Source organism: Aplidium turbinatum, chromosome 14, assembly GCF_918807975.1.
Source record: "Aplidium turbinatum chromosome 14, kaAplTurb1.1, whole genome shotgun sequence".
Taxonomy (NCBI): Eukaryota; Metazoa; Chordata; class Ascidiacea; order Aplousobranchia; family Polyclinidae; genus Aplidium; species Aplidium turbinatum.
Window position 1 is genome coordinate 16,879,085 of NC_137485.1, and position 25,726 is coordinate 16,904,810.

Here is a 25,726-nt window from a genome sequence, read left to right on the forward strand (position 1 = left end):
GGTCTGAGATACCTTCTCGCATTATGTGGTTCTTACGAAAATTTTGAAAAAATGCATTTAATTTGGTGGATTCTGAGCGTATTTTTAGCTTTAAAGGCATACTAAATGACAACTTCAAACGGGAATTAAACATTAAAATGCGTAAACTGAACGTTCAAAAATACATTTCCATATATGGCTCACGAACCATGAGTTCCTCACCCCTGGTCTAAAACTCCAGTCATCAACTTGAAATAAGCTTCTACATCCGCTTACCAATCGCATTCTTTTACATTTGATTTCTGCAGATAGCCTATACTGAACCAAAGTTTAACATTCATCCCAAATTGCAATACCAAATGCAAAAGCTTCTAAAAATGATGATGCTACATTTTACGTTCAAAGAAAAGTGTTAACGTACTTCAAAACATAATAATTTACAAAGTTCCGAAACTGGTAAACTGTTGAAAACTCATGGTAAAAATAGATTTGTCTAAAGAACTAGACATTTTTGGCCAAATGATTTCAAGAGCAGTCCTTAGTATGCGTTGCTTAGAGAAAAAGTAAAAAAAACTAACAAGCTTACCTGCGCCCAGCAGGCGTTTGAATCCTACCCTCTAAGAAATGAAATAAGACATCGTTGGTCTACATTGCCTTTGCAACGTTTTATACACATTTTCGTAATTTTGATTGCATTATTTGTTGTAGGCACATCTTAAAATTGTATGCAAAAAGCCAATGTTCCAAAGATGATCTGCCAGAAACAAAACTGACAAACAATTGAGTAGTCCAAATAAGCAAAACCAAACGATCAAATCTTTCAAAAAGAACAGCAAACATCAACTGCTGTGACCAGGATTCCAACCTGGTTTGTCACGGCCACAACGTGAAGTACTAACCATTATACGATCGCAGCGATGTAGCAGAGGATGGTTTCGATCCATCGACCTCTGGGTTATGGGCCCAGCACGCTTCCACTGCGCCACTCTGCTGTTAAATCTTGGCAAGCATTACCTTATTTACCGATCTCATGAGCATGCACAATGCACATGTTTCATTTAAACAGCTGGGTTAATATTAATTTTATTTGTATCAGACTAGGTTGTCCATATCAAAACCAAAAAAACAAAAACATAAAACGATATAATTTGAAACAACAGTTGATCGATGAGTCTTTACATACCTTAGCCTAAGACAACTTTTGCAGCTCGGTTCTGATGCTTTTGTTTCGATTGCTTGTGCAAAGTAGCAGAAATCATAAAAACTGAGTTTTGTAGGCTATTTTGTGTATTGAGGTATCGTTGGTTTACGTTGCTTTTGCGATGTTTTACACAAATATTAATTGCAATATTTGTTTCATGCAAATAATAAACTTAATAGGCAAACGTCAATCTTCTAAAGATAATCTTCCAGAAACAATGTTGACCAAAAAAATAGAGTAGCTTAAACAAGCAAAAGTAACCAATGGAGTTGTGCATTAGCCTGCCATTCCACATTCCCTTGTTGTGTTTTGCAAAGCGAGCATGAACTGCTGTGACCAAGATTCGAACCTGGGTTGTTACGCCACAACGTAAAGTACTAACCACTATACGATCACAGCCATGTAGCAGAGGATGGTTTCGATCCATCGACCTCTGGGTTTTGGGCCCAGCACGCTTCCACTGCGCCACTCTGCTAGTGAAAATTGGCAAGCATTACCGAATTTTTACCAATCTCATGAACTTGCACAAATGCACATGTTTCATTCAATCAGCTGGGTTGATACAAATTGAAACAACACTTGATTGATGTTGTAGGTTGATCGACCAGTCTATAGGCTTCCTTAGCCTAAAAAACTTTGGAAACTCAGTTCTGAGACTTTTGTTTGGACTGCTTGTGCAAAGTAGCAGAAATCGTAAAAACTGAATTTTATATGTTGTGTATTAGTTGGCCTATATTGCTTGTGCGTTGTTTTACACAAGTTTCAATTGCAATATTTGTTGCATGCAAATGATAAACTTGATAGGCAAATGTCAATCTTCTAAAGATAATCTGCAAGGAACAAACCTGACAAACAATCGAGTAGCTGAAATAAGTAAAAGAACCTACCACTTCACATTCCCTTGTAATGTTTTGCAAAAGCGAGCATCAACTGCTGTGACCAGGATTCGAACCTGGGTTGTCACGGCCACAACGTGAAGTACTAACCACTATGCGATCACAGCGATGTAGCAGAGGATGGTTTCGATCCATCGACTTTTGGGTTATGGGGCTAGCACGCTTCCACTGCACCACTCTGCTGTTGAATGTTGGCTAGCATTGCCTTATTAGCCATGTTGATACAAATTGAGAAAACACTTCATTGATGTTGTAGGTTGATGGATGAGTCTTAGCCTAAGACAACTTTGGAAGCTCAGTTCTGAAAATTTGTGGCATGCAAATGATAAACTTGATAGGCAAATGTCAATCTTCTAAAGATAATCTGCCAGAAACAATGCTGACCAATATAATCGAGTAGCCGAAACAAGCAAACGCAACCAATCGAATTGTGCATCAGCCTGTCATTCCACATTTCCTTGTAGTGTTTTGCAAAAGCGTGCATCAACTGCTGTGACCAGGATTCGAACGTGGGTTGTCACGACCACAACGTTAAGTACTAACCACTATACGATCACAGCGATGTAGCAGAGGATGGTTTCGATCCATCGACCTCTGGGTTATGGGCCCAGCACGCTTCCACTGCGCCACTCTGCTAGTGAAAGTTGGAAAGCATTACCTTATTTAGGGATCTCATGAGCTTGCACATGTTTCATTTAAGCAGCTGGGTGGATACAATTAGAGACAACACGTAATTGATGTAATAAGTTGATCGATGAGTCTTAGCCTAAGACAATTTTGGAAGCTCTGTTCTGAAAATTTGTTGCATGCAAATGAAAATGATAAACTTGATAGGCAAATGTCAATCTTCTAAAGGCAATCTGCCAGGAACAAATCTGACAAACAATCGGGTAGCTGAAATTAGCCAAAGCAATTAACCGATCGATTTGTGCTTTTGCCTGCCATTCCACATTTTCTCGTAATGTTTTGCAAAAACGAGCAGCAAGTGCTGTGACCCGGATTCGAACCTGGGTTGTCACGGCCACAGCGTGAAGTACTAACCAGTAACCACTATACGATCATAGCGATGTAGCAGAAGATGATTTCGATCCATCGACCTCTGGGTTATGGGCCCAGCACGCTTCCACTGCGCCACTCTGCTAGTGAAAGTTGGAAAGCATTACCTTATTTAGCGATCTCATGAGCTTGCATATGTTTCATTTAAGCAGCTGGGTTGATACAATTGAGATAAATCTTGTTTGATGTTGTAAGTTGATCGATGAGTCTTAGCCTAAAACAACTTTGGAAGCTCAATTCTGAAAAATTTGTTGCATGCAAATGATAAACTTGATTGGCAAATGTCAATCTTCTAAAGATAATCTGCCAGAAACAAAAATCGGGTAACTGATATAAGCAAAATCAACCGATCGAATTGTGCATTAGCCTGTCATTCCACATTCCCTTGTAGTGTTTTGCAAAAGCGAACATCAACTGCTGTGACCAGGATTCGAACCTGGGTTGTCACGGCCACAACGTGAAGTACTAACCACTATACGATCACAGCGATGTAGCAGAGGATGGTTTCGATCCATCGACCTCTGGGTTATGGGCCCAGCACGCTTCCACTGCGCCACTCTGCTAGTGAAAGCTGGAAAACATTACCTTATTTAGGGATCTCATGACCTTGCACATGTTTCATTTAAGCAGCTGGGATGAAAAAACACTTGATTAATGTTGTAAGTTGATCGATGAGTTTTAGCCTAAGACAACTTTGGAAGCTCAGTTCTGAAAATTTGTTGCATGCAAATGATAGACTTGATAGGCAAATGTCAATCTTTTAAAGACAATCTGCCAGGAACAAACCTGACAAATAATCGGGTAGCTGAAATAAGCCAAAGCAACCGATCGAATTGTGCATTGGCCTGCCATTCCACATTCCCTTGTAGTGTTTTGCAAAAAGCGAGTTTCAACTGCTGTGACCAGGATTCGAACCTGGGTTGTCACGGCCACAGCGTGAAGTACTAACCAGTAGGCCTATACAATCACAGCGATGTAGCAGAGGATGGTTTCGATCCATCGACCTCTGGGTTATGGGCCCAGCACGCTCCCACTGCGCCACTCTGCTAGTAAAATTTGGAAAGCATTACCTTATTTAGGGATCTCATGAGCTTGCACATGTTTCATTTAAGCAGTTGGGTTGATACAATTGACTCAACACTTGATTGATTTTGTAAGTTGATCGATGAGTTTTAGCCTGAGACAACTTTGGAAGCTCAGTTCTGAAAATTTGTTGCATGCAAATGATAAACTTGATTGGCAAATGTCAATCTTCTAAAGACAATATGCCAGCAACAAACCTGACAAACAATCGAGTAGCTGAAATATGCAAAAGCAACCGATCGAATTTTGCTTTAGCCTGCCATTTCACATTCCCTCATGGTGTTTTGCAAAAGCGAGGAACAACTGCTGTAACCAGGATTGTCACGGCCATAACGTGAAGTACTAACCACTATACGATCACAGCGATGTAGCAGAGAATGGTTTCGATCCATCGACCTCTGGGTTATGGGCCCAGCACGCTTCCACTGCGCCACTCTGCTGGTGAAAGTTGGAAAACGTTATCTTATTTACCAATCCCATGAGCTTGCACATGTTTCATTTGAGCAACTGTGCTGATACAAATTGAGACGACACTTCATTGATGTTGTAGTTAGATCGATAAGAGTTTACCTTATCCTAAGACAACTTTGGAAGCTCAGTTTTGAAAATTTGTTGCATGCAAATGATAAACTTGATCGGCAAATGTCAATCTTCTAAAGACAATCTGCCAGGAACAAACCTGACAAACAATCGAGTACCTAAAGTAAGCAAAAACAATTAATCGATCGAATTGTGCATTGGCCTACCATTTCACATTCCCTTGTAGTGTTTTGCAAAAGCGAGGATCAAATACTGTGACCAGGATTCGAACCTGGGTTATCATGGTCACAACGTTAAGTACTAACCACTTTACGATTACAGCGATGTAGCAGAGGATGGTTTCGATCCATCGACCTCTGGGTTATGGGCCCAGCACGCTTCCACTGCGCCACTCTGCTGGTGAAATTTGGAAAATATTGCCTTATTTGCCTATCCCATGAGCTTGCTCATGTTTCATTTAAGCAGCCAGGTTGATACAAATTGAGACAACATTTGATTGATGTTTTAGGTTGATCGATAAGGGTTTATCTAAGCCGATGACAACTTTAGAAGCTCAGTTTCGAAAATTTGTGGCATGCAAATGATAAACTTGATAGGCAAATGTCAATGTTTTAATGTTAATCTGCCAGAAACAAACCTGACAAACAATCGGGTAACTGAAATAAGCAAAAGCAACCGATCGAATTGTGCATCAGCCTGCCATTCCACATTCCCTTGTAGTGTTTTGCAAAAGCGAACATCTTGACCAGGATTCGAACTGTGACCAGGATTCGAACCTAGATCGTCACGGCCACAACGTGAAGTACTAACCACTATACGATCACAGCGATGTAGCAGAGGATGGTTTCGATCCATCGACTTCTGGGTTATGGGCCCAGCACGCCTCCACTGCGCCACTCTGCTAGTGAAAGTTGGCAAGCATTACCTTATTTAGAGATCTCATGAGCTTGCACATGTTTCATTTAAGCAGCTGGATTGAAAAACCCTTGATTAATGTTTTAAGTTGATCGATGAGTTTTAGCCTAAGACAACTTTTGAAGCTCAGTTCTGAAAATTTGTTGCATGCAAATGATAAAACTTGATAGCAGGGAGTCGAACCGTTTGATTTTTCCGGTTCGGGTCCGGTTCTGGTTCAAAGATTGTTTCCAAATTTGGTTCAGTTCCGGTTCAGGTTCGAAGAAACTTAAAACCGGTTTTATAAGTTCCGGTTCGGGTCCGATAAAATTAGGCTTAGGCCTACTATTGGCCAACTACTAACTAGCCCAATTGGGCGTGAAAACCGCAAGGTTGGCAACACTGATCTCAACACTGCTTTGTTCAATTAACTTGCCTTTGTTGTTTGTTGCACAAGTTACAATCAAACTATATTTTCTATGATGTCACAGAACAGAAGTTGTTTACCTCAAAAAATTCCTCTCCAAAGCATCGATGATAGTGGATCATGTGTTACGGAATAGGCTATAATTCATCCGTACAATGTGGCCTCCAAGATAACAACATGCTACGTACAACTTCACTTACCACAATGCGAACAATGACGTAATGCTGGAGTGAACCGCTTTTTTCAACCGGTTCGGGTTCGGTTAGGGTTTAAGCTAACTCAAATTTTCGGTTCAGTTCCGGTTAAGGTTCAGACAAAATCGCACCAAAACCGGTTTACAAAAATCCGGTTCGGGTTCGGTTCGACTCCCTGCTTGATAGACAAATATCAATCTTCTAAAGACAATCTGCCAAGAACAAACCTGACAAACAATCGAGAGATTGAAATAAGCCAAAGCAGTTAATCGATCGAATTGTGCCTGCCATTCCACATTGCCCTGTAGTGTTTTGCAAAAGCGAGCATCAACTGCTGTGACCAGGATTGTCATGGCCATAACGTGATGTACTAACCACTATACGATCACAGCGATGTAGCAGAGGATGGTTTCGATCCATCGACCTCGGGGTTATGGGCCCAGCACGCCTCCACTGTGCCAATCTGCTAGTGAAAGTTGAAAAACGTTATCTTATTTACCAATCCCATGAGCTTGCACATGTTTCATTTGAGCAACTGGGCTGATACAAATTGAGACGACACTTGATTGATGTTGTAGGTTGATCGATAAGAGTTTACCTTATCCTAAGACAACTTAGGAGGTTCAGTTCTGAAAACTTGTTGCATGCAAATGATAAACGTGACAAGCAAACGTCAATCTTCTAAAGACAATCTGCCAGAAACAAACCTGACAAACAATCGAGTACCTAAAATAAGCCAAAGCAACCGATCGAATTTTGCATTAGCCTGTCATTCCACATTCCCTTGTAGTGTTTTGCAAAAGCGAACATCAACTGCTGTGACCAGGATTCAAACCTGGGTTGTCACGACCACAACGTGAAGTACTAACCACTATACGATCACAGCGATGTAGCAGAGGATGGTTTCGATCCATCGACCTCTGGGTTATGGGCCTAGCACGCTTCCACTGCGCCACTCTGCTGGTGAAAGTTGGAAAGCATTACCTTATTTAGCGATCTCATGACCTTGCACACGTTTCATTTAAGCAGCTAGGTTGAAAAAACACTTGATTAATGTTGTAAATTGATCGATGAGTTTTAGCCTAAGACAACTTAGGAGGCTCAGTTCTGAAAACTTGTTGCATGCAAATGATAAAACTTGATAGGCTAATGTCAATCTTCTAAAGACAATCTGCCAGAAACAAACCTGACAAACAATCGGGTAACTGAAATAAAACAAAGCAATTAATCGATCGAATTGTGCCCTCCATTCTACATTCCCTTGTAGTGTTTTGCAAAAGCGAACATCAACTGCTGTGACCAGGATTCGAACCTCGGTTGTCACGGCCACAACGTGAAGTACTAACCACTATACGATCACAGCGATGTAGCAGAGGATGGTTTCGATCCATCGACCTCTGGGTTATGGGCCCAGCACGCTTCCACTGCGCCACTCTGCGAGTGAAAGTTGGAAAGCATTACCTTATTTAGGGATCTCATGAGCTTGCACATGTTTGATTTAAGCAGTTGGGTTGATACAATTGACTCAACACTTCATTGAATTTGTAAGTTGATGGATAAGTTTTAACCTCTTCCTATACCTCTTCCTAAGTCCAACCGTTCTCCTCAACGTGGTGGAGAGGTGGCAACAACGTATGTTATATACGTTGGCTAAACGGCTCTGGCCTGGGGAAAGACCTGGCAAACTACCCCAGAACTTTTGCCAAAATACTCTCCGAGAACGCACAAGATCTTGAAGACTTAATCATCAAAGTGAAAAAGGAAAGTGAAAGGGCTGGATTGAAACTCAACATCAAAAAAACAAAAATTATAACAACTGGTAAAGCAGATAACATAAACATCAAGATCGAAAATCAAGAAATTGAAACAGTGAATGAATTCATATTTTTAGGCTCAAAAATAAGCTGGGATTCTAATAACTCACCAGAGATAAAGAGAAGAATAGCGCTGGGAAGAAATGCATTTGTTGGAATGAATAGCACTTGGAAGAGCAAGGATATAAAATTAGAAACAAAAAAGAAGTTGATCAAAACTATTATATTCCCAATTGCAACTTACGGATGCGAAACATGGACAATGAACAAAACAGACAGAAGAAAGATTGACGCATTTGAGTTGTCGTGTTGGAGAAGGTTACTGCGTGTTCCTTGGACAGCCAAAATAACAAATGAGAAAATTCTTGAACAAATTAAACCGGACATATCCCTAGAAGCTAGAATCGTCAAGCAGAAACTTTTATATTTTGGCCACATAATGAGAAGCAAATCAATGGAAAAAGACATCATGCTTGGTTTGGTGAGCGGAGGAAGAGGAAGGGGGCGCCCGAAAACAAGATGGCTTGACACGATTGTAAATGACAGTGGCATGGGAGTGCATGAATTGAAGGAGGCTGCGTGGGATCGAGAGATGTGGAGAAAGATAACGTATAGAGTGACCGAGAGTCGTAAACGACTGAACGGATGATGATGATGATGATGGATAAGTTTTAGCTGAAGACAACTTTGGAAGCTCAGTTCTGAAAATTTGTTTCATGCATGCAAATGATAAACTTGATAGGCAAATGTCAATCTTCTAAAATAATCTGCCAGAAACAAACCTGACAAACAATCGAGTAGCTGAAATAAGCAAAAGCAACCGATCGAATTGTGCTTTAGCCTGCCATTTCACATTCTCTCGTGGTGTTTTGCAAAAGCGAGGAACAACTGCTGTAACCAGGATTGTCACGGCCATAACGTGAAGTACTAACCACTGTACGATCACAGCGATGTAGCAGAGAATGGTTTCGATCCATCGACCTCTGGGTTATGGGCCCAGCACGCTTCCACTGCGCCACTCTGCTGGTGAAAGTTGGAAAACATTATCTGATTTACCAATCTTATGAGCTTGCACATGTTTCATTTGAGCAACTGGGCTGATACAAATTGAGACGACACTTGATTGATGTTGTAGGTTGATCGATAAGAGTTTACCTTATCCTAAGACAACTTAGGAGGCTCAGTTCTGAAAATTTGTTGCATGCAAATGATAAACGTGACAAGCAAACGGCAATCTTCTAAAGACAATTTGCCAGCAACAAACCTGACAAACAATCGAGTACCTAAAATAAGCAAAAGCAACCGATCGAGTTGTGCATTGGCCTACCATTTCACATTTCCTTGTTGTGTTTTGCAAAAGCGAGGATCAAATACTGTGACCAGGATTCGAACCTGGGTTGTCATGGCCACAACGTGAAGTACTAACCACTATACGATTACAGCGATGTAGCAGAGGATGGTTTCAATCCATCGACCTCTGGGTTATGGGCCCAGCACGCTTCCACTGCGCCACTCTGCTAGTGAAAGTTGGAAAGCATTACCTTATTTAGGGATCTCATGACCTTGCACATGTTTCATTTAAGCAGCTGGGTTGAAAAAAGACTTGATTAATGTTGTAAGTTGATCGATGAGTTTTAGCCTAAGACAACTTTGGAAGCTCAGTTCTGAAAATTTGTTTCATGCAAATGATAAACTTGATAGGCAAATGTCAATCTTCTAAAGACAATCTGCCAGAAACAAACCTGACAAACAATCGAGTAGCTGAAATAAGCCAAAGCAATTAATCGATCGAGTTGTGCATTGGCCTGCCATTCCACATTGCCTTGTAGTGTTTTGCAAAAAGCGAGTTTCAACTGCTGTGACCAGGATTCGAACCGGGGTTGTCACGACCACAGCGTGAAGTACTAACCACTATACGATCACAGCGATGTAGCAGAGAATGGTTTCGATCCATCGACCTCTGGGTTATGGGCCCAGCACGCTTCCACTGCGCCACTCTGCTAGTGAAAGATGGAAAACATTATCTTATTTACCAATCCCATGAGCTTGCACATGTTTCATTTGAGCAACTGGGCTGATACAAATTGAGACGACACTTGATTGATGTTGTAGGTTGATCGATAAGAGTTTACCTTATCCTAAGACAACTTAGGAGGCTCAGTTCTGAAAATTTGTTGCATGCAAATGATAAACGTGACAAGCAAACGGCAATTTTCTAAAGACAATCTGCCAGCAACAAACCTGACAAACAATCGAGTACCGGTACCTAAAATAAGCAAAAGCAACCGATCGAGTTGTGCATGGGCCTACTATTTCACATTCCCTTGTAGTGTTTTGCTAAAGCGAGCATCAACTGCTGTGACCAGGATTCGAACCTGGGTTATCATGGCCACAACGTGAAGTGCTAACCACTATACGATCACAGCGATGTAGCAGAGGATGGTTTCGATCCATCGACCTCTGGGTTATGGGCCCAGCACGCTTCCACTGCGCCACTCTGCTGGTGAAATTTGGAAAATATTGCCTTATTTGCCTATCCCATGAGCTTGCTCATGTTTCATTTAAGCAGCTGGGTTGATACAAATTGAGACAACATTTGATTGATGTTTTAGGTTGATCGATAAGGGTTTATCTTATCCTAAGCCGATGACAACTTTGGAAGCTCAGTTTCGAAAATTTGTTGCAACCAAATGATAAACTTGATAGGCAAATGTTAATGTTTTAATGATAATCTGCCAGAATCAAACCTGACAAACAATCGGGTAACTGAAATAAGCAAAAGCAACCGATCGAATTTTGCATCAGCCTGCCATTCCACATTCCCTTGTAGTGTTTTGCAAAAGCGAACATCTTGACCAGGATTCAAACTGTGACCAGGATTCGAACCTGGATTGTCACGGCCACAACGTGGAGTACTAACCACTATACGATCACAGCGATGTAGCAGAGGATGGTTTCGATCAATCGACTTCTGGGTTATGGGCCCAGCACGCCTCCACTGCGCCACTCTGCTAGTGAAAGTTGGCAAGCATTACCTTATTTAGGGATCTCATGACCTTGCACATGTTTCATTTAAGCAGCTGGATTGAAAAAACACTTGATTAATGTTTTAAGTTGATCGATGAGTTTTAGCCTAAGACAACTTTGGAAGCTCAGTTCTGAAAATTTGTTGCATGCAAATGATAAACTTGATAGGCAAATGTCAATCTTTTAAAGACAATCTGCCAAGAACGAACCTGACAAACAATCGAGAGACTGAAATAAGCCAAAGCAGTTAATCGATCGAATTGTGCCTGCCATTCCACATTCTCCTGTAGTGTTTTGCAAAAGCGAGCATCAACTGCTGTGACCAGGATTGCCACGGCCACAACGTGAAGTACTAACCACTATACGATCACAGCGAAGCAGCAGAGGATGGTTTCGATCCATCGACCTCTGGGTTATGGGCCCAGCACGCTTCCACTGCGCCACTCTGCTAGTGAAAGTTGAAAAGCATTACCTTATTTAGGGATCTCATGACCTTGCACATGTTTCATTTAAGCAGCTGGGTTGAAAAACACTTGATTAATGTTGTAAGTTGATCGATGAGTTTTAGCCTGAGACAAATTTGGAAGCTCAGTTCTGAAAATTTGTTGCATGCAAATGATAAAACTTGATAGGCAATGTCAATCTTCTAAAGATAAGCGATCTGTTATAGCCTGATGCTGCGGTTTTTTTTTGGCAATATCAAATTACACTAGCTTTCGGAACACAGTTCCCTAGTCATGTGCTTTGACGAATCATAGCACATGACTAGGGAACTGTGTTCCGAAAGCTAGTGTAATTTGATATTGCCGAAAAGAACCCGCAACATCAGGCTATAACAGATCGTTTGAATCTACATTGTGAAGTAAGCAACGATCATGCTGCTAAAAGCGAAACTCATTCAACTTCTAAAGATAATCTGCCAAAAACAAACCTGACAAACAATCAGGTAACTGAAATAAGCAAAAGCAACCGATCGAATTGTGCATTAGCCTGCCATTCCACATTCCCTTGTAGTGTTTTGCAAAAGCGAACATCAACTGCTGTGACCAGGACTCGAACCTGGGTTGTCACGGCCACAACGTGAAGTACTAACCATTATGCGATCACAGCGATGGTTTCGATCCATCGACCTCTGGGTTATGGGCCCAGCACGCTTCCACTGCGCCACTCTGCTAGTGAAAGTTGGCAAACGTTATCTTATTAATCAACCCCATGAGCTTGCACATGTTTCACTTGAGCAACTGGACTGATACAAATTGAGACGACACTTGATTAATGTTGTAGGTTGATCGATGAGAGTTCATCTTAGCCTAAGACAACTATGGAGGCTCAGTTTCTCCGAAAATTTGTTGCATGCAAATGATAAAATTGATAGGCAAATGTCAATTTTGTAAAAATAATCTGCCAGAAACAATGCTGGCAAACAATCGAGTAACTCAAATAAGCAAAAGCAACCGATCGAATTGTGCATGGGCCTACTATTTCACATTCCCTTGTAGTGTTTTGCAAAAGCGAGGATCAAGTACTGTGACCAGGATTCGAACCTGGGTTATCATGACCACAACGTGAAGTACTAACCATGATGCCATCACACCGATGTGGCAGAAAATGGTTTCGATTCATCGACCTCTGGGTTATGGGCCCAGCACGCTTCCACTGCGCCACTCTGCTTGTGAAATTTGGAAAACATTGCTTTGTTTACAATTTCTATGAGCTTGCACATGTTTCATTTAAGCAGCTGGGCTGATACAGGTTTGGTTTGGTTTTGAAAACTAATTGAGGCAACACTTGATTAATGTTGTAGGTTGATCGATGAGAGTTTATCTTAGCCTAAAACAACTTTGGAAACTCAATTCCAAAAAATTGTTGCATGCAAATGATAAACTTGACAGGCAAATGTCCATCTTCTAAAGATAATCTGCATGAAACCAACCTGCCAAACAATCGAGTAGCTGAAACAAGCCAAAGCAATCGATCGAATTTCATATTTCCTTGTAGTGGTTTTGCAAAAGCGAGGATCAAATGCTGTGACCAGGATTCGAACCTGGGTTGTCACGGCCACAACGTAAAGTACTAACCACTATACGATCACAGCGATGTAGCAGAGGATGGTTTCGATCCATCGACCTCTGGGTTATGGGCCCAGCACGCTTCCACTGCGCCACCCTGCTAGTGAAAACAGGAAAACTTTACCTTATATACCAATCTTATGTGCTTGCACATGTTTCATTTGAGCAACTGGACTGATACAAATTGAGACGACACTTGATTAATGTTGTACAGTAGGTTGATCGATGAGAGTTCATCTTAGCCTAAGACAACTTTTGAAGCTCAGTTCCGAAACTTTGTTGCATGCAAATGATAAACTTGATAGGCAAATGTCAATCTTCTAAAGATAATCTGCCAGGAACAAACCTGACAAACAATCGAGTAGCTGAAATAAGCCAAAGCAACCGATCGAATTGTGCATTAGCCCATACCATTTCACATTGTAGTGGTTTTGCAAAAGCGAGCATCAACTGCTGTGACCAGGATTCGAACCTGGGTTGTCACGGTCACAACGTGAAGTACTAACCACTATACGATCACAGCGATGTAGCAGAGGATGGTCTCGATCCATCGACCTCTGGGTTATGGGCCCAGCACGCTTCCACTGCGCCACTCTGCTAGTGAAAGCAGGAAAACTTTACCTTATTTACCAATCCCATGAGGTTGCACATGTTTCATTTGAGCAGCTGGGCTGATGGTAGGCACTTTAACATCACCCACTCGTCGAAGAGTGCCTGCTTTTCAATGTAAAATTGCTTTGTGTTTTAGTCACAATTTTCCTTATAAACTCCATTGATTGCAGTCATTAACACCCTTCTTGCACTCAGTTCAGTTGCAGAAGAAAAAATAGTAACTTATTAGCAGAGGGTGAGAATCGATCCCACAAAATCGAAATTACTACTCCTCTGCCCTAACCATTAGGCAACGCTAGTTGTAGCGAAGCATTCAGTTAAATTTCTTTGTATCAAAATTTTTGATCAGAATATCACGTGTCGAGTCACATGACTGAAATCAGCTGGATCGCGAGTACGCTTTTCGACGAGTGGGTAATGTTAAAGTGCCTACCTGGGCTGATACAAATTGAGAAAACACTTGATTGATGTTGTAGGTTGATCGATGAGAGTTTATCTTAGCCTAAGTACTTCAACAACATAAGATATGCAGACGACACAGTACTAATCGCCACATCAAACTCCAGTTTACAAAATTTACTCGACATAGTCATTAAGCAAAGTGAGAACCTTGGACTTAATTTGAATGCAACGAAAACCTTCTGCATGACCATCTCATCAAAAGAAATAACTCCAGTATGCACTATCAAAATACAAAATACAACAGTCTCACAAGTAAACAGTTTCAACTATCTGGGTTCTATGGTCACTTCGAATGGTCGATGCTGGAGCGACGTAAAATCAAAAATTGCACAATCCAAACAAGCTTTCATCAAAATGGACCAAATACTGAAATCTAATTCAATCTCTCTAAACACTAGAATAAGAATTTTACATGTGTCCATTTGGTCAGTTCTGCTACATGGTTGTGAATCCTGGACTGTATGCCCGAAGATAGAGAAGATCAACAGTGCTGAAATCTGGTTCATTCGTAGAATGATGGGAATTAACTGGATGGATAAAACCACTAACGAAGAAGTGTGGCGACGCTCTGGGTGCACCCCTGGCGTCCTCATCACAAATATCAAAAAAAAGCAAATGACATTTATCAGGCATGTCTACCGCAAACGCGGAATTGAACACTCGGCAATGATGGGGCGATTTCCTGGTCAGAGACACCAGGGGCGTCCACGTTTGGAAATCTTCAAAAATCTTTCAACATGGACAAACCAAAATTTTGAAAACCTAATTATAAGTATGGACAATCGATCGTTGTGGAGACTCACAGTAGCCGACGCCTTATTCAGGCATGGCCGATGATGATGATGATGATGAAGACAATCTTGGAATCTCAGTTTCGAAAATTTGTTGCATGCAAATGATAAAATTGATAAGCAAATGTCAATTTTGTGAAGATAATCTGCCAGAAACAACGCTGACAAACAATCGAGTGGTCGAAATAAGCAAAAGCAACCGATCGAATTGTGCATTAGCCTGCCATTTCACATTCCCTTGAAATGTTTTGCAAAAACGAGCCTCTACTGCTGTGACCAAAATTCGAACCTGGGTTGTCACGGCCACAACGTGAAGTACTATCTACTATACAATCACAGCGATGTAGCAGAGGATGGTTTCGATCCATCGACCTCTGGGTTATGGGCCCAGCACGCTTCCACTGCGCCACTCTGCTTGTTAAAGTTGGAAAACTTTACCTTACTTACCAAATTCATGAGCTTGCACATGTTTCATTTGAGCAGCTGGGCTGATGCAGGTTTTGTTTGGTTTTGAAAACAAATTGAGGCAACATTTGATTGATGTTGTAGGTTGATCGATGAGAGTTTATCTTAGCCTAAGACAACTTTGGAAGCTCAGTTCCGAAAATTTGTTGCATGCAAATGATAAACTTGACAGGCAAATGTCCATCTTCTAAAGATAATCTGCCAGAAACAAACCTGACAAACAATGGAGTAGCTGAAATAAGCAAAAGCAACCGAACGAATTGTGCATTAGCCTATATCATTTCACATTCCCTTGTAGTGGTTTTGCAAAAGCGAGCATTAACTGCTGTGACCAGATTTCGAACCTGGGTTCTCACGGCCACAACGTGAAGTACTAACCATTATACGGTCACAGCGATGTAGCAAATCTGGTTTTGATCCATCGACCTCTGGGTTATGGGCCCAGCACGCTTCCACTGCGCCACTCTGCTGGTGAAAGTTGGCAAACTTTACCTTATTTACCAATCCCATGAGCTTGCACATGTTTCATTTAAGCAGCCAGGTTGATACATATTGAGAAAACACTTGATTGATGTTGTAGGTTGATCGATGAGTCTTAGCCTAAGACAATTTTGGAAGCTCAGTTCCGAAAATTTGTTGCATGCAAATGATAAACTTGACAGGCAAATGGCAATGTTCTAAAGATAATCTGCCAGAAACAAACCTGACAGCCTACAATCGAGTGGCTGAAATAAGCCAAAGCAACCGATCAAATTGTGCATTGGCCTACCATTTCACATTCCCTTGTATTGTTTTGCAAAAGCGAGGATCTACTGCTGTGACTAGGATTCGAACCTGGGTTGTCACGGCCACAACGTGAAGTACTAACCACTATATACGATCACAGCGATGTAGCAGAGAATGGTTTCGATCCTTCGACCTCTGAGTTATGGACCAAGCACGCTTCCACTGCGCTACTCTGCTGGTGAAAGTTGGTAAGGATTACCTTATTTAGCGATCTCACGAGCTTGCACATGTTTCATTTAAACAGCTGGGATGATATAAATTGAGACAACACTTGATTGATATTGTAGGTTGAACGATGAGTCTTTACCTAAGCTTAAGACAACTTTTGAAGCTCAGTTCTGATGCTTTTGTTTGGACTGGTTGCGAAAGTAGCAGAAATCATAGAAACTGAGTTTTATATGTTGTGTTATAAGATATCGTTGGCCTACATTGCCTTTGCGATGCGATTGCGATGCCTTTATTGCATTATTTGTTGTATGCAAATGATAAACTTGATAGGCAAATGTCAATCTTCTAAAAACAATCTGCCAGGAACAAACCTGACAAACAATCGGGTAACTGAAATAAGCCAAAGCAACCGATCGAATTGTGCATTAGCCTGCCATTCCACATTCCCTTGTAGTGTTTTGCAAAAGCGAACATCAACTGCTGTGACAAGGATTCGAACCTGGGTTGTCACGGCCACAACGTGAAGTACTAACCACTATACGATTACAGCGATGTAGCAGAGGATGGTTTCGATCCATCGACCTCTGGGTTATGGGCCCAGCACGCTTCCACTGCGCCACTCTGCTAGTGAAAGTTGGAAAACGTTATCTTATTAACCAAACCCATGAGGTTGCACATGTTTCACTTGAGCAACTGGACTGATACAAATTGAGACGACACTTGATTAATGTTATAGGTTGATCGATGAGAGTTCATTTTAGCCTAGGACAACTTTGGAGGCTCAGTTCCTCCGAAAATTTGTTGCATGCAAATGATGAAATTGATAAGCAAATGTCAATTTTGTAAAGATAATCTGCCAGAAACAATGCTGGCCAACAATCGAGTAGCTGAAATAAGCAAAAGCAACCGATCGAATTGTGCATCAGCCTTTTATTTCACATTCTCTTGTAGTGTTTTGCAAAAGCGAGGATCAAATATTGTGACCAGGATTCGAACCTGGGTTATCATGGCCACAACGTGTAGTACTAACCATTATACGATCACAGCGATGTAGCAGAAGATGGTTTCGATTAATCGACCTCTGAGTTATGGGCCCAGCACGCTTCCACTGCGCCACTCTGCTTGTGAAATTTGGAAAACATTGCCTTGTTTACCATTTCTATGAGCTTGCACATGTTTCATTTGAGCAGCTGGGCTGATACAGGTTTGGTTTGGTTTTGAAAACTAATTGAGGCAACACTTGATTGATGTTGTAGGTTGATCGATGAGAGTTTATCTTAGCCTAAAACAACTTTGGAAGCTCAATTCCAAAAAATTGTTGCATGCAAATGATAAACTTGACAGGCAAATGTTAATCTTCTAAAGATAATCTGCCAGAAACCAACCTGACAAACAATCGAGTAGCTGAAACAAGCGAAAGCAACCGATCGAATTGTGCATTAGCCTTCTTTTTCACATTCCCTTGTAGTGGTTTTGCAAAAGCGAGGATCAAATGCTGTGACCAGGATTCGAACCTGGGTTGTCACGGCCACAACGTGAAGTACTAACCACTATACGATCACAGCGATGTAGCAGAGGATGGTTTCGATCCATCGACCTCTGGGTTATGGGCCCAGCACGCTTCCACTGCGCCACTCTGCTGGTGAAAGCAGGAAAGCTTTACCTTATATACCTACCAATCCCATGAGGTTGCACATGTTTCATTTGAGTAGCTGGGCTGATACAAATTGAGAAAACACTTGATTGATATTGTAGGTGGATCGATGAGAGTTTATCTTAGCCTAAAACAAGTTTGGAAGCTCAATTCCAAAAATTTGTTGCATGCAAATGATAAAACTTGATAGGCAAATGTCAATCTTCTAAAGACAATCTGCCAGAAACAAATTACCTGACAAACAATCGGGTAACTCAAATAAGCAAAAGCAACCGATCGAATTGTGCATTAGCCTGTCATTCCACATTCCCTTGTAGTGTTTTGCAAAAGCGGACATCAACTGCTGTGACCAGGATTCGAACCTAGGTTGTCACGGCCACAACGTGAAGTACCAACCACTATACGATCACAGCGATGTAGCAGAGGATGGTTTCGATCCATCGACCTCTGGGTTATGGGCCCAGCACGCTTCCACTGCGCCACTCTGCTATTGAAATTTGGAAAATATTGCCTTATTTGCCTAACCCATGAGCTTGCTCATGTTTCATTTAAGCAGCTAGGTTGATACAAATTGAGACAACATTTGATTGATGTTTTAGGTTGATTGATAAGGGTTTATCTAAGCTGATGACAACTTTAGAAGCTCAGTTTCGAAAATTTGTCGCATGCAAATGATAAACTTGATAGGCAAATATCAATGTTTTAATGATAATCTGTCAAAAACAAACCTGACAAACAATCGGACAACTGAAATGAGCAAAAGCAACCGATCGAATTATTATTAGCCTGCCATTCCATATTCCCTTGTAGTGTTTTGCAAAAGCGAACATCAACTGCTGTGACCAGGGTTCGAACCTGGGTTGTCACGGCCACAACGTGAAGTACTAACCACTATACGATCACAGCGATGTAGCAGAGGATGGTTTCGATCCATCGACCTCTGGGTTATGGGCCCAGCACGCTTCCACTGCGCCACTCTGCTATTGAAATTTGGAAAATATTGCCTTATTTGCCTAACCCATGAGCTTGCTCATGTTTCATTTAAGCAGCTAGGTTGATACAAATTGAGACAACATTTGATTGATGTTTTAGGTTGATTGATAAGGGTTTATCTAAGCTGATGACAACTTTAGAAGCTCAGTTTCGAAAATTTGTCGCATGCAAATGATAAACTTGATAGGCAAATATCAATGTTTTAATGATAATCTGTCAAAAACAAACCTGACAAACAATCGGACAACTGAAATAAGCAAAAGCAACCGATCGAATTGTTATTAGCCTGCCATTCCATATTCCCTTGTAGTGTTTTGCAAAAGCGAACATCAACTGCTGTGACCAGGGTTCGAACCTGGGTTGTCACGGCCACAACGTGAAGTACTAACCACTATACGATCACAGCGATGTAGCAGAGGATGGTTTCGATCCATCGACCTCTGGGTTATGGGCCCAGCACGCCTCCACTGCGCCACTCTGCTAGTGATAGTTGGAAAGCATTACCTTATTTAGGGATCTCATGACCTTGCACATGTTTCATTTAAGCAGCTGGGTTGAAAAAACACTTGATTAATGTTGTAAGTTGATCGATGAGTTTTAGCCTAAGACAACTTTAGAAGCTCAGTTCTGAAAATTTGTTGCATGCAAATGATAAACTTGATAGGCAAATGTCAATCTTCTAAAGATAATCTGCCAGAAACAAACCTGACAAACAATCGGGTAACTGAAATAAGCAAAAGCAACCGATCGAATTGTGCATTAGCCTGTCATTCCACATTCCCTTGTAGTGTTTTGCAAAAGCGAACATCAACTGCTGTGACCAGGATTCGAACCTGGGTTGTCACGGCCACAACGTGAAGTGCCAACCACTATACGATCACAGCGATGTAGCAGAGGATGGTTTCGATCCATCGACCTCTGGTTTATAGGCCAAGCAATGACCAGCACGCTTCCACTGCGCCACTCTGCTGGTGAAAGTTGGAAAGCATTACCTTATTTAAGGATCTCAGGACCTTGCACATGTTTCATTTAACTCTTTCGCAACCACCGAGGTCACGACGTTTTAATCTAAATAACCAGATATTTTTCACAAAAACCTGTTGTATGTACACCGTAATAATATCTCTTGTGATCGACGTAGACGCACAATCTTGACATCAAATGAAAGCATACATCTTCAGTAGGGTGGAGTGAAAAAACCTCTCTATAAAATTTTTATTAGCTCGGGGTTGGAAAACTTGCCAATTACTACTAAAACTAATTGTGAAAGATTGGAATGTAGTCTGACGAAAGCTTGATCTGCCACCAGCCACTTGAAAATTTACCATTGGGCCATTCCGTGTCAATTCACACAGTCAAGAAATTTAACCTCTTCAATTTTTCTTAAATTTTACACACCTTTTCATTATCTTATGTGATGAACACCTGCAAAATTTAAGTGAAATTTATTGAGAGACACGAGAGTTATAAAGCATTTAGTTTGGGGGGTCTGCCGAGGGGACACAATTTTTTTTATTTTTGGCCATGTTTGAGGTCCTATTACTGCTTAATAAAATTAGGTAAGAATCTAATTTTTTTACAGGTGATAGTACTTCTGCCAAATATTGAAAATATAACATCTTTTATATTGTCACTTTAGAAGGTCAAAGGTCATAGACATCCAAATGTGGCCGTTTCCAGCTTTCGGTTAAAATTTTCCAAAATTTTAAAACCTTGCTAAGACCCTATTTTTGTTTTGTTTTGGCTAAAATTTAGTAGAAATGTTGTTTACAGGATTCTCTATGAAATTTCAGTGTAAATTTTCACTGGGGTCATGGGTAACCGGGATATTAAAAGGACCTCTTTTTTGCTTTTTGTTATTTCGACCTATGTTTCACATAAATACCTCCCAACCCCTTTATTTTGTACTGAAATTTTCTCAGTTCATAGAGAATCCTGTAAATAACATTTCTACTAAATGTCAGCCAAAACCAATTAAAAATAGGGTCTTGGCAAGGTTTTAAAATTTTGGAAAATTTTATCCGAGAGCTAGAAACGGCCACATTTGGATGTCTTTGACCTTTGACCTTTTAAAGTGACAATGTGAATGGTGTTGTGTTTTCAATACTTGTCAGCAGTACTATCACCTGTAAAAATATTGGGTTCCTATCTAATTTTATTAAGCAGTAATAGGACCTCAAACATGGCCAAAAATAAAAAAAACTGTGCCCCCTCGGCAGACCCCCCAAACTAAATGCTTTATAACTTTCGTGTTTCTCAATAAATTTCACTTAAATTTTGCAGGTGTTCATCATATAAAATAATGAAAAGGTGTGTAAAATTTAAGAAAAATTGAAGACGTTGAATTTCTTGACTGTGTGAATTGACACGGAATGGCCCAATGGTAAATTTTCAAGTGGCTGGTGGCAGATCAAGCTCTCGTCAGATTACATTCTCATTTTGCACAACTAGTTTTAGTAGTAATTGGCAAGTTTTCCAACCCAAGCTAATAAAAATTTTATAAAAAGGTTTTTTCACTCCACCCTAATCTTCAGCTACCCGAAGATGAAAAGTTTTGCAATAAAATTTAAAACATTCAAACAAAAATCTTACAACTAGCAACTTTCCAAACGGTATATTTTTTAACTTCTAAAAAAAGTAAAAATTGGCAGAAAAGTATACTTCATTATAATCTTTACTACCCAAGCATGGTACAACAATATGAAAATATATTTAGTTTATTCGAATGCCAAAACAATTCTGCACATTAGAAAAATTTTCCTTCTTTTCTGCGCACAATGCTTTAGGAGATACAGCAGATTGAATAAGGACAGGTAAAGACTATGGATGGATCTGCCATCATTTACATTTTTTTTTGCTTGAAACACGTTTTAAACTTGGACGTATGGATACGTCCTTGGTCATCATGGTTAAAATCTCAAGACGTGTGTATACGTCCGTGGTCGCGAAAGAGTGAAGCAGCTGGCTTGAAAAAACACTTGATTAATGTTGTAAATTGATCGATGAGTTTTAGCCTAAGACAACTTTGGAAGCTCAGTTCTGAAAATTTGTTGCATGCAAATGAAAAACTTGATAGGCAAATGTCAATCTTCTAAAGACAATCTGCCAGGAACAAACCTGACAAACAATCGGGTAACTGAAATAAGCAAAAGCAACCGATCGAATTGTGCATAGCCTGTCATTCCACATTCCCTTGTAGTGTTTTGCAACAGCGAACATCAACTGCTGTGACCAGGATTCGAACCTGGATTGTCACGGCCACAACGTGAAGTACTAACCACTATACGATCACAGCGATGTAGCAGAGGATGGTTTCGATCCATCGACCTCTGGGTTATTGTCCCAGCACGCTTCCACTGCGCCACTCTGCAAGTGAAAGTTGGAAAGCATTAGGCTACTTTACTTAGGGATCTCATGACCTTGCACATGTTTCATTTAAGCAGCTAGGTTGAAAAAACACTTGATTAATGTTGTAAATTGATCGATGAGTTTTAGCCTAAGACAACTTTGGAAGCTCAGTTCTGAAAATTTGTTGCATGCAAATGAAAAATTTGATAGTCAAATGTCAATCTTCTAAAGACAATCTGCCAGGAACAAACCTGACAAACAATCGGGTAGCTGAAATAAGCCAAAGCAATTAATCGATCGAATTTTGCCCTCCATTCTACATTCCCTTGTAGTGTTTTGCAAAAGCGAACATCAACTGCTGTGACCAGGATTCGAAGCTAGGTTGTCACGGCCACAACGTGAAGTACTAACCACTATACGATCACAGCGATGTAGCAGAGGATGGCTTCGATCCATCGACCTCTGGGTTATGGGCCCAGCACGCTTCCACTGCGCCACTCTGCGAGTGAAAGTTGGAAAGCATTACCTTATTTAGGGATCTCATGAGCTTGCACATGTTTCATTTAAGCAGCTGGGTTGAAAAAACACTTGATTAATGTAGTAAGTTGATCGATGAGTTTTAGCCTAAGACAACTTTGGAAGCTCAGTTCTGAAAATTTGTTGCATGCAAATGATAAAACTTGATAGGCAAATGTCAATCTTCTAAAGATAATCTGCCAGAAAGAAACCTGACAAACAATCGGGTAACTGAAATAAGCAAAAGCAACCGATCGAATTGTGCATTGGCCTGCCATTCCATATTCCCTTGTAGTGTTTTGCAAAAACGAACATCACCTGCTGTGACCAGGATTCGAACCTGGGTTGTCACGGCCACAACGTGAAGTACTAACCACTATACGATCACAGCGATGTAACAGAGGATGGTTTCGATCCATCGACCTCTGGGTTATGGGCCCAGCACGCTTCCACTGCGCCACTCTGCTAGTGAAAGTTGGAAAACATTACCTTATTTAGTGATCTCATGACCTTGCACATGTTTCATTTAAGCAGCTGGGTTGAAAAAACACTTGATTAATGTAGTAAGTTGATCGATGAGTTTTAGCCTAAGACAACTTTGGAAGCTCAGTTCTGAAAATTTGTTCCATGCAAATGATAAAACTTGATAGGCAAATGTCAATCTTCTAAAGAAAATCTGCCAGGAACAAACCTGACAAACAATCGGGTAACTGAAATAAGCAAAAGCAACCGATCGAATTGTGCATTAGCCTGCCATTCCACATTCCCTTGTTTTGCAAAAGCGAACATCACCTGCTGTGACCAGGATTCGAACCTGGGTTGTCACGGTCACAACGTGAAGTACTATAACCACTATACGAACACAGCGATATAGCAAAGGATGGTTTTGATCCATCGACCTCTGGGTTATGGGCCCAGCACGCTTCCACTGCGCCACTCTGCTAGTGAGAGTTGGAAAGCATTACCTTATTTAGCGATCTCATGACCTTGGACAACTTTGGAAGCTCAATTCTGAAAATTTGTTGCATGCAAATGATAGACTTGATAGGCAAATGTCAATCTTCTAAAGACAATCTGCCAGGAACAAACCTGACAAACAATCTGGTAACTGAAATAAGCAAAAGCAATTAATCGAATTGTGCATTAGCCTTCCATTCCACATTCCCTTGTAGTGTTTTGCAAAAGCGAACATCAACTGCTGTGACCAGGATTCAAACCTGGGTTGTCACGGCCACAATGTGAAGTAGCCTACTAACCACTATACGATCACAGCGATGTAGCAGAGGATGGTTTCGATCCATCGACCTCTGGGTTATGGGCCCAGCACGCTTCCACTGCGCCACTCTGCTAGTGAAGTTTGGAAAGCATTAGGCTACTTTATTTAGGGATCTCATGACCTTGCACATGTTTCATTTAAGCAGTTAGGTTGAAAAAACACTTGATTAATGTTGTAAGTTGATCGATGAGTTTTAGCCTAAGACAACTTTGGAGGCTCAGTTCTGAAAATTTGTTGCATGCAAATGAAAAATTTGATAGTCAAATGTCAATCTTCTAAAGACAATCTGCCAGGAACAAACCTGACAAACAATCGGGTAGCTGAAATAAGCAAAAGCAATTAGTCGATCGAATTGTGCCTGCCATTCCACATTGCCTTGTAGTGTTTTGCAAAAGCGAATATCAACTGCTGTGACCAGGATTCAAACCTGGGTTGTCACGGCCACAACGTGAAGTACTAACCACTATACGATCACAGCGATGTAGCAGAGGATGGTTTTGATCCATCGACCTCTGGGTTATGGGCCCAGCACGCTTCCACTGCGCCACTCTGCTAGTGAAATTTGGAAAACATTACCTTATTTAGGGATCTCATGACCTTGCGCATGTTTCATTTAAGCAGCTGGGTTGAAAAAACACTTGATTAATGTTGTAAGTTGATCGATGAGTTTTAGCCTAAGACAACTTTGGAAGCTCAGTTCTGAAAATTTGTTGCATGCAAATGATAAAACTTGATAGGCAAATGTCAATCTTCTAAAGATAATCTGCCAGAAACAAACCTGACAAACAATCGGGTAACTGAAATAAGCAAAAGCAACCGATCGAGTTGTGCATTGGCCTGCCATTCCACATTCCCTTGTAGTGGTTTTGCAAAAACGAACATCACCTGCTGTGACCAGGATTCGAACCTGGATTGTCACGGCCACAACGTGAAGTACTAACCACTATACGATCACAGCGATGTAGCAGAGGATGGTTTCGATCCATCGACCTCTGGGTTATTGTCCCAGCACGCTTCCACTGCGCCACTCTGCAAGTGAAAGTTGGAAAGCATTAGGCTACTTTACTTAGGGATCTCATGACCTTGCACATGTTTCATTTAAGCAGCTAGGTTGAAAAAACACTTGATTAATGTTGTAAATTGATCGATGAGTTTTAGCCTAAGACAACTTTGGAAGCTCAGTTCTGAAAATTTGTTGCATGCAAATGAAAAATTTGATAGTCAAATGTCAATCTTCTAAAGACAATCTGCCAGGAACAAACCTGACAAACAATCGGGTAGCTGAAATAAGCCAAAGCAATTAATCGATCGAATTTTGCCCTCCATTCTACATTCCCTTGTAGTGTTTTGCAAAAGCGAACATCAACTGCTGTGACCAGGATTCGAAGCTAGGTTGTCACGGCCACAACGTGAAGTACTAACCACTATACGATCACAGCGATGTAGCAGAGGATGGCTTCGATCCATCGACCTCT

At 41.0% G+C, this 25,726-nt stretch overlaps 24 non-coding genes across 24 annotated transcripts; all 24 read right to left on the reverse strand.

The window, feature by feature from the left end:
* Window positions 1-899: 899 nt before the first annotated feature.
* On the reverse strand, window positions 900-971 carry Trnam-cau (transfer RNA methionine (anticodon CAU)). Its single transcript has one exon. It is a non-coding gene; the product is annotated as a tRNA-Met (tRNA).
* A 612-nt stretch (window positions 972-1,583) lies between these two features.
* Trnal-caa (transfer RNA leucine (anticodon CAA)) lies at window positions 1,584-1,655 on the reverse strand. The gene has a single exon. It is a non-coding gene; the product is annotated as a tRNA-Leu (tRNA).
* A 985-nt stretch (window positions 1,656-2,640) lies between these two features.
* Window positions 2,641-2,712, reverse strand: Trnam-cau (transfer RNA methionine (anticodon CAU)). The gene has a single exon. It is a non-coding gene; the product is annotated as a tRNA-Met (tRNA).
* An 835-nt stretch (window positions 2,713-3,547) lies between these two features.
* Trnah-gug (transfer RNA histidin (anticodon GUG)) lies at window positions 3,548-3,619 on the reverse strand. The gene has a single exon. It is a non-coding gene; the product is annotated as a tRNA-His (tRNA).
* Window positions 3,620-3,623: 4 nt separating this feature from the next.
* Window positions 3,624-3,695, reverse strand: Trnam-cau (transfer RNA methionine (anticodon CAU)). The gene has a single exon. It is a non-coding gene; the product is annotated as a tRNA-Met (tRNA).
* Window positions 3,696-4,108: 413 nt separating this feature from the next.
* Window positions 4,109-4,180, reverse strand: Trnam-cau (transfer RNA methionine (anticodon CAU)). The gene has a single exon. It is a non-coding gene; the product is annotated as a tRNA-Met (tRNA).
* Window positions 4,181-5,081: 901 nt separating this feature from the next.
* Window positions 5,082-5,153, reverse strand: Trnam-cau (transfer RNA methionine (anticodon CAU)). Its single transcript has one exon. It is a non-coding gene; the product is annotated as a tRNA-Met (tRNA).
* Window positions 5,154-10,514: 5,361 nt separating this feature from the next.
* Trnam-cau (transfer RNA methionine (anticodon CAU)) lies at window positions 10,515-10,586 on the reverse strand. The gene has a single exon. It is a non-coding gene; the product is annotated as a tRNA-Met (tRNA).
* Window positions 10,587-13,134: 2,548 nt separating this feature from the next.
* Trnah-gug (transfer RNA histidin (anticodon GUG)) lies at window positions 13,135-13,206 on the reverse strand. The gene has a single exon. It is a non-coding gene; the product is annotated as a tRNA-His (tRNA).
* Window positions 13,207-13,210: 4 nt separating this feature from the next.
* Trnam-cau (transfer RNA methionine (anticodon CAU)) lies at window positions 13,211-13,282 on the reverse strand. The gene has a single exon. It is a non-coding gene; the product is annotated as a tRNA-Met (tRNA).
* Window positions 13,283-13,631: 349 nt separating this feature from the next.
* Trnah-gug (transfer RNA histidin (anticodon GUG)) lies at window positions 13,632-13,703 on the reverse strand. Its single transcript has one exon. It is a non-coding gene; the product is annotated as a tRNA-His (tRNA).
* Window positions 13,704-13,707: 4 nt separating this feature from the next.
* Trnam-cau (transfer RNA methionine (anticodon CAU)) lies at window positions 13,708-13,779 on the reverse strand. Its single transcript has one exon. It is a non-coding gene; the product is annotated as a tRNA-Met (tRNA).
* Window positions 13,780-15,389: 1,610 nt separating this feature from the next.
* Window positions 15,390-15,461, reverse strand: Trnam-cau (transfer RNA methionine (anticodon CAU)). Its single transcript has one exon. It is a non-coding gene; the product is annotated as a tRNA-Met (tRNA).
* A 1,557-nt stretch (window positions 15,462-17,018) lies between these two features.
* Trnam-cau (transfer RNA methionine (anticodon CAU)) lies at window positions 17,019-17,090 on the reverse strand. Its single transcript has one exon. It is a non-coding gene; the product is annotated as a tRNA-Met (tRNA).
* An 867-nt stretch (window positions 17,091-17,957) lies between these two features.
* Window positions 17,958-18,029, reverse strand: Trnah-gug (transfer RNA histidin (anticodon GUG)). The gene has a single exon. It is a non-coding gene; the product is annotated as a tRNA-His (tRNA).
* A 4-nt stretch (window positions 18,030-18,033) lies between these two features.
* Trnam-cau (transfer RNA methionine (anticodon CAU)) lies at window positions 18,034-18,105 on the reverse strand. The gene has a single exon. It is a non-coding gene; the product is annotated as a tRNA-Met (tRNA).
* A 430-nt stretch (window positions 18,106-18,535) lies between these two features.
* Window positions 18,536-18,607, reverse strand: Trnam-cau (transfer RNA methionine (anticodon CAU)). The gene has a single exon. It is a non-coding gene; the product is annotated as a tRNA-Met (tRNA).
* A 345-nt stretch (window positions 18,608-18,952) lies between these two features.
* Trnah-gug (transfer RNA histidin (anticodon GUG)) lies at window positions 18,953-19,024 on the reverse strand. The gene has a single exon. It is a non-coding gene; the product is annotated as a tRNA-His (tRNA).
* Window positions 19,025-19,028: 4 nt separating this feature from the next.
* Window positions 19,029-19,100, reverse strand: Trnam-cau (transfer RNA methionine (anticodon CAU)). The gene has a single exon. It is a non-coding gene; the product is annotated as a tRNA-Met (tRNA).
* Window positions 19,101-19,445: 345 nt separating this feature from the next.
* Window positions 19,446-19,517, reverse strand: Trnah-gug (transfer RNA histidin (anticodon GUG)). The gene has a single exon. It is a non-coding gene; the product is annotated as a tRNA-His (tRNA).
* Window positions 19,518-22,334: 2,817 nt separating this feature from the next.
* Window positions 22,335-22,406, reverse strand: Trnah-gug (transfer RNA histidin (anticodon GUG)). Its single transcript has one exon. It is a non-coding gene; the product is annotated as a tRNA-His (tRNA).
* Window positions 22,407-23,294: 888 nt separating this feature from the next.
* On the reverse strand, window positions 23,295-23,366 carry Trnah-gug (transfer RNA histidin (anticodon GUG)). Its single transcript has one exon. It is a non-coding gene; the product is annotated as a tRNA-His (tRNA).
* Window positions 23,367-24,252: 886 nt separating this feature from the next.
* Trnam-cau (transfer RNA methionine (anticodon CAU)) lies at window positions 24,253-24,324 on the reverse strand. The gene has a single exon. It is a non-coding gene; the product is annotated as a tRNA-Met (tRNA).
* An 813-nt stretch (window positions 24,325-25,137) lies between these two features.
* Trnah-gug (transfer RNA histidin (anticodon GUG)) lies at window positions 25,138-25,209 on the reverse strand. Its single transcript has one exon. It is a non-coding gene; the product is annotated as a tRNA-His (tRNA).
* Window positions 25,210-25,726: the final 517 nt, after the last annotated feature.